The 8003-nt window shown below is 31.9% G+C and overlaps 1 long non-coding RNA gene across 1 annotated transcript; it reads left to right on the top strand.

Moving 5' to 3' along the window:
- The first annotated feature begins 3698 nt into the window (after positions 1-3698).
- Positions 3699-4605, top strand: LOC135960980 (uncharacterized). The gene is made up of 2 exons (XR_010576595.1): positions 3699-4092; positions 4179-4605. It is a non-coding gene; the product is annotated as an uncharacterized LOC135960980 (long non-coding RNA).
- The last annotated feature ends 3398 nt before the right edge of the window (positions 4606-8003 follow it).

Raw genomic sequence — 8003 nt, 5'->3', positions numbered from 1 at the left:
TTATTTTAAAAAACTTTGAAAAATTAAATTGATTTCGTAGAAAATTTATTAGAAAAAGAGAAAAGTACCTAAAAACCACAGTCAAAATTTAGTATACAGCCAAAAATAAAAAGTTTATATTTTGTTGGTCTCCCATTCAGCTTAATTACGGCCTCTAGTTGCCTTTTCATAGAGTTTCCAAGATATTCAGTTATATCTTTAGTAATTTCCCCCTCTCTTCCGTTATAGAGGGTTCGGAGTTCGTCCTTAGACGAAATGCTTCGTTTTCCAATATTCCGGTCGAAAATTTCCAACAGGAGCTCTATTTGGTTAAGGTCTGGAGATTGCGGAGGAGAATATAGCTGCTTACGCACGTTATACAATGGTCACTCCTTAACAATTATTGCGGTGTGCTTTGGGTCATTGTCTTTCTGAACTACCCATGGTGTTACAGGACCTAATTTTTCAGCATTTACTTTCAGATTGTCCTTTAAAATGTAAGTAGTATCGGCAGTTCATTGTAATTACAATGAATACAAGATTCACAGGTCCTGCAGCTGACAGACATACAGCCCACAACACACCCACACCATCAAAGACCCACCGCCATGTTTTACAGTAGAACTAATTTTAAAGGATCAGTTTTGTCGTTTATAAACTTTAACCCTTCGCTCCACTTAAGGGATTAATTTTGAAAACTATTTGTTTATAAAAATTCAAAGGTTTTGTTTTAATATTTCAAGAAGTATTTAATGTTAATGCAAACTATTTATAGCAAATTAGTACAGTTTATGTAATACTAAAAAAACGTAAATATATTAGCTGTGATAAAAAACTACTGAAAAAAAAAATTTTGGAACTAATTGCATAATCTTGAAAATAATTTCTAAAGGGATAACCCGATTTAAAAAATTCAATAAATGGCTATAGAAGAGATGCAGTGGAGTTTAAGTTTTGAATTAATACCTTATAGATTATCGGAAGTAGGGTCTCAAGGCCCTTGGTTTAGAAAATATTGGGGCATTAGTTTTTAAATGCAGCTATGCGATTAGAGAAAATTTGGCTTAATTTGAAAGGCTCGCAGTTATACAAATTTTCTTTTACAATATTTTCTAAAATCCGAAAAAGTTTTTTTTTCTAATTCAAAGATCGGCTCTATAGTTTAGTTAATTAAGCATTTATTTCGCATTTAGATCCACTCTGAAGACTAGTATACTACGAATACTCATAAACATACCATTAATTGTATTTATCAAAAAATCTATTTGCGATTTTGCTTTTTCCGCATTTAAACAACAATAATTCCTCCTCATTTTAAGCACATATGAGTATTTGATAAGAAATACAGACATTTTTCTAATTATATTTAATGATCACTTATTACAACGGAACACAGTAGTAAATTAAACATGCAGCACCACAAGTTTCCAAGACTCTAACCTTTTGTCAGAAACCATAAAAAAACTGCGCTAAAGAAAATGGCAAATAAAAATAAAATCTTAATGTCATCAGGTTAAAACAAAAAGTTCAACTAATGCGTGTCGGCAGTAAAACTTTATTTAAACTAACTACCTACATATGTACTATTATTTTTTCTTATTTTTTATTTTCATTTTTACTTTGGAACTTGAAAAACTTTAATTCAGTGGAGAAGAAGAATGACATAGAGTCAGATTACATTTGTTTTAGTTTCCATGCATGTGGAAGATTTGTACTCGTTTAATAGAACATTTTAATATATGATTGTCCTAAATTTGGTATCTGTAAAAATAATTTCAATCGTTTCATTTAATATTGACGGTGTATGGGTTGTTTCCATTTGAAATAATTGGGCTACAAATTGTCACTACGAGTATTTCGCTTCAATTTCGTTTTGTTTTTATTTTTTTGTTCATTTCAATAAACAGTCTACTTTTTGTACGACCCACCAAATAAATAAACTACAAAACGAACTCCATCAATACCTGAGTATCACCATGTTTCCCAAATATGCATAAGGCCAAATTCATGCAGCAGATATGCATACAAATTCGCTCCCAGAGACACAAACACTCACAAGAAGTACAAATTGCCAGCCATTGAATGATGTTGTACTGAAAGAAGATTCCGAAATAAAGATTAGAAAATGTATTTCACCTTAGGAAAAGAATAGTTTGCAGAAACGGAAATCATTTTAGCATGAGTAGAATAAATCGTACAAGTTATTGGGAGGCTTTTGTTATGTGTGGCAGTTTCATTTTAGTATTTATATACATAGAATATTTATTAATTTTAAATAATTTTTAGGTCCTTAGTGTTGCGATTCTATATTAATAATATTATTTAGTCACGCGTATTAACTATTTGTTGGAATAAAATGTTTTGACGACTTATATCTCCAATCCATCGTTAAAAAACCCAACAACACCTATAAAAAACCCCGTTATATTTATTAATAATTAATAATAGTTATATTATACCCTACACCACCAAAAATATTTGTCTAAGTGTTCCGATCGACTTTTGTCCGTCCGCCCGTCTGCAACTTTGACGATATTTTGATAAGATTAGGCACATTATTATGTATTATTTCAGTCCATTATTTGAGGAGTTTTATTTTTCCCGTCAGAAAATAAAACTCTTTTCGTCTATTTTCTACTTTTTTCAGTATCTTTATTTATTGAGTCTATCTTTTTTTTATGATTTTTTTTATTAGATTCAAAATTATCAGGAAATGGTTTGTAAAGAAAAAAAAAATAAAAAATTCCGTCTAAAACCGGCTTTTTTGAGTCCAGTCAACTGTAATAAAAAAGCCCCCTAAAGTATGCAGTACAAATTTAGATATTTTATTTGTAAATAAATAAGAACAGGCCGGTGTATGTGTGTTGGATAAACTTGAAGAACTAATATTAGTAAATGCCATCGGTTAACTACCCAGCGGCGAAAAGAAGTAGTAAGCATGCATTCTGGAAGGCCTTATTTATCAGACACAAGGGCTTATTGCCCCATTCCATACTCATGCATTTTTTACACACGATGTCCTAGCCAGCCAAGGCCTTCTGCTTTACCTTCTTCAACTGTAAGGCTACTTACAGTAACTCAATGGACTTTCATTTTGTGTTAATCTATGCTTTTTTTCGCATAAAATCAATTTGTCTCTTAACAATTATCGACTGTTACTTTTAAAGAGCTGATGAACTTCGTTGACATTCTCGTTGTTTGCAAGTCGGCTGACTATGATTCCATGCCGTCCAATGATCTAAAATCAGCAAAACTTTGGTATTATTGAATAACATATGTACATTTATTTAACTACTGCATTCCGTCTTTATTAGTTAGCAGCAATCGAATAATGTTTTATTTATTATTAGTTATATATCGTTATTTGCATAATCGCATTCTATTTTTACTGCTAACGGCTTCTGTGAGATCTAACTATAAAAATCTTATATTCTACACCTAATTCTAAATACAATTTAGAAAGCGACTAAGTTGTGAACACGACTTGAGCTCTTTGGATTAAATACAATCCCTGAATAAATATTTATTTATTTCAACACTCGTGATCACAAACATTATTTACACACAAATAAATAAATAGTATTTAAATTACTAGTACCTACATCTTGTTTGTTGTTATTTTTATATAAATTTATTTAAAAATAAATGAAAAATATACATACACACTAATTAAATGATAAGAATATTTTTATACTTTTCTGTGTTTCAAATGAACTTGACACAACAGAAACAGAAAAAAAAATCATCATCATACATCATTTATTGTACGGTTAAAGTAAAAAAGAAACATTGAAAATTATTATTTTCCCCGGTGCTAAATATTGCGATCAAAGTGTCACTTGACTTTAATACAACGACGAGTCATCATTGTCTATTTTTGGCATCCAAATCTTTAGTTGGTTTGTTTCGGTTTTTTGTCGTTTGCCACAAATATTTAACAGATAATACAAACAACAAAAGGCGAATAACAACAAATACAAGAACCACAAAATGACAATTAAATTCAAGGTCTTCATTTTAATTGTTTGTTTTTTATTAATTTCATTAAATGGAATTTACGACTGTCATGCAAGAACCATCGAATCAATTAGTGACAGCGACAATACTGTCCAGGTGAGAATAATACGAATTCTTAATTACAGAACTATCAATTTGTATCCAGCACAACTAATTTTGTTGCTAAAAAATATTTCATTCAGCCAACTGATGATCATACCCCAGCAAATCCTGTACGCAATAAATCAGTCAGTGTTTGGAGTCTTCTGTGGCAAAAAGCTCAACTGCGCTCATTGTAGTCGTCTACATGCGCCCACACCACTCAGATGGATGGATGAATGATAATCGGCTGTGTCTAGTGCTGATAAGGTTGGTGTCGCTACATGAAAACAATGTTTTTTATTTAATCAATTAAGAACATTCCGAAATAAATTAAATTAAGTTATGAAAAGGGGAGAGTTAGGGACATTTTAAATCTATTATAATGAAATGCTTAAATAAATTTAATATCGAATTTAGTTCTATGTAAAATATATTGGTTAGTAGTACAATTATACACTCTTAAAAAGTTATGAATAAAAAAATGATAATGGATAAAATAAATACATATATATATGTACTGCACTTTAAGTTTTTTGTGTTTTTCCTTCATTCTAACTTTAAAAATCTAAATGCTTATCAGATTTATATGGTTTGAAGCTTATTGGTTCCTGGAAGCTAAAAGCTAATCTGAAACTAATACCAGACCTTATATAATACCTGTTGAAAGCGCTTACTATTACCTATTGCAATTTTCATTTGTTTGCATATTTTGTTACAATTGCATTTTTTTTTGCATATTTTGCTTTATATGCATATAATTCGAAAATCATAAATTTCTTATATTTCGACTTATAAAATTTAAAATATTAACTAACAAAAAAAAAATTTCGTTTTTTGAGTTACAAAAGATTTATATTGATAGATATCCAACTCGCATCGATACCAGCGTCCGGGTTATAGTAAATTGGGTTACTATATTTTGATATCAACTATTCGATTTGAGAATTTTTGCACTAAAGTTGAATTTTACATCGAAATAGCCGTTTTTGGATGGACCTGGTCCCCTCGGTATTAACAATTTTCAATTTATTTTTCTCATTTAGAATATTTGATGAAAAGTTAGCTTTTCAAAAAATATAAATTCCTAATCCCCATTAACACGAAACCTGGTTAAACGTTAACTAACAGTTATACTGTCGGTTAAAATTATTTTTATATGAAAACTGTCAGTTTAACTATTAGTTAACACATAACCAGACTTCGTATTACTGGGGGTTAAAAATTTACTTGGAAATTTTTTAGATAACTTAAAAAGGAAGAAAACTACTTTTTAAAACCAAAAAACTAGCGAATAATCGCCTTTTTTAATATTTTCAAATGCATATAGCTTTGGACTCAGTCATGATTTTTAAATAATTATTTTTTTATTTAACATATACATTTGTTGATAGTTCCCGAGAAAATCGGGAAATATTTGAAACCGCTGTTATCAAAAAACTGAAGTAGGGTCGATACAAATGTTTTTTTTTTACTTTTTATTTAATTATTGAATCTGCCTATATCATTAGGCCTAACAATAAGTGATTAAATCTTATAACTAAAATTAAAACTAATTGCTCTCTAAAGAGAGCATTGCTTGATGCATGGACCTTATCTTAGCGGGGTGGTAGATCTCCTCTACAAAGCCTTGAACTGGTTTGGCTCTGTGCGAGAAGCCGAGCAAGCGGATTTGGGTGGGATTGCAGTTTCCGTATATATTTATCGCGGACTTTCTTAAACTCATCCTTCACTAGCGTTACTTCCAAGTCCCTGTGGATGTTTTCATTTCTTATGTACCATGGTGCACCCGTCATGGTCCTAAGAATTTTCGACTGGGCCCTCTGTATAAGCTCAATACTGGAATTACTGGCCATTCCCCACAATTGGATTCCATATGTCCAAATTGGTTTTAAAATGTTTTTTTACAGGGTTATTATTAACCAGTGAAGGCTAGATGCTTTTAACTTCATACAAAGTCTCTTGGATTCTATATGCCGGCGCCAAGTAAGTCTTCTATCTAAGTGAATACCAAGGTATGTAATAGGAAGATTTTTGAAGCACCCAAAATACTTAGAAAGCTAAATTTCAGCATACACTCAGGTCTCGTTTTATGCGATAGATGCGTTCCAAAAAAATCGCATAAATTGAATTCGCATAAAACGATACTCTAGCTTCATATAAAAACTAATGATTCGTTCCAAAATTCTGAAAAACCGCATAAATTCAAATTTTCATTAAAAAACCAAAACAAAATTGCATAAAAAAATCAACAAAAATATATTTATTTCATTTTATTAAACAGTAAAAATAAAATCCGTTTAAAAAAATAAACAAAAATATAATATTAATTCATTAATTACAGAAAAAACTGAAAATGATTTAAAAAATAAGCTAAAACATATTTTAAGGAAATTCTGTAAATATGTATGATTAATCTGAATCATTGAATAATTGTCTGCATCGTTTTGGAATTGGTTCAAAGTCAGTTTCATCACTAGATGATATAATCATATTGTAAAATATCATTTTAATCACTAGAATTTAAAAAAAAATAAAATTCCCAAAAAAATCTGTAATTTAAAAATCGCATAAATTTGAATCCGCATAAAACAAGACCTGAGTGTATTTATAATACTAATCTCGCTTCAAATCCAGACGCAGCCAGATTTTTTTCATTTGAATCAGGGAGCAGCACGCCTCCCTTGCATTGACAGACCTTTACACAATTTACACTTTTACGACTAGGAGAAAATGTAGCCCGATTTCCCCGATAAAATGTAAAACTACCCAGGAAAAACGGTATTAGTTCCACAACTCATGATAATTGACAACTATTTTTGTTTGAAATTATTTTGAGGCCTTGAAACGATTATAAAACCGGGCTGATAGGCTGTCTGGCTGTCCATGTAAATCTTATGTATTATTTCGGTCCGTTATTTCACACAGCCCTCATACAAATATGCTCCCGAAATAGGATTTATCGGTCATAAATGCTTGATTTATATAGATATCTACAACATTTTTTCAACAAATCAATTGTATATACAAAAAAAACACACTAACAAATTTTATTCTGATTGATTCATAATTGACCATAGCTCCCATATAAAGGTGAAGAATGGGCCAAGTGAGCCTCGATATCGAGCAATTTGTTAGATTAGACCATCTGAACTGAGCAGACTCAAATAATTTACGCTATATGAGTAATTTAAAGCAGGATAGCGGTAAACCGACCAGAATATCGATCTCATCACCTTGAAGACGTGAGCCTCTTTTGGCCAGTTCATCCGCAATGGCATTGCCAGGTACACCAGAGTGACCCAGAATAACTCCAGGTTCGAATGTCACGCCATCTCATTAAGAGATACCCGGCATTCAGGTACCAATCTGGAAGTCAAGTAGACACCTGATAAGGATTTGATAGCAGGCGTACTGTCAGTACAGATTCGGATATTCACACTAAATGACCTATAGTACTTCATCCAGTGTACCGCCCTTTTCATCGCTGAAATTTCAGCTTGAATTACAATACATTGATCCTATAGCCTGAAACACAGCCCCTTCTGAAAATGGGGAATATAGAAGCCACCATCAACCCCAACCGAAGACTTAGAGCCATCTGTATAGATGGCGAACGTATCCCTAGAAGAAGGTAATTCACGATACAGAGAAGCGTCTGTTGATAAAGGGTAATGGAGTGCAGTAGTCAATGTTGACATGGAGATAAGGTACACTTCCCAAAATAGACGCATGGCCGGTACAACCAGATCTGCATGCTCCTACAGTGCTTAGCCTAACCGCCGAATTTATGGCCAATTGTTTGGCCATGAGATCAGCCGGTAGATAGTGCGAACAGAGCTCGAGATGGAGTCCTCCGTTGCGCACCCGTAATCATTAGTGCAGAGATTCGCAGGATTCTCTCGATCATCCCACAATAGGTGGATTTA

The sequence above is a fragment of the Calliphora vicina genome, chromosome 5 (assembly GCF_958450345.1).
Source record: "Calliphora vicina chromosome 5, idCalVici1.1, whole genome shotgun sequence".
Taxonomy (NCBI): Eukaryota; Metazoa; Arthropoda; class Insecta; order Diptera; family Calliphoridae; genus Calliphora; species Calliphora vicina.
The sequence above is the reverse complement of the archived record's forward strand: the minus strand, read 5'-3'. Positions and strand labels throughout refer to the sequence as shown.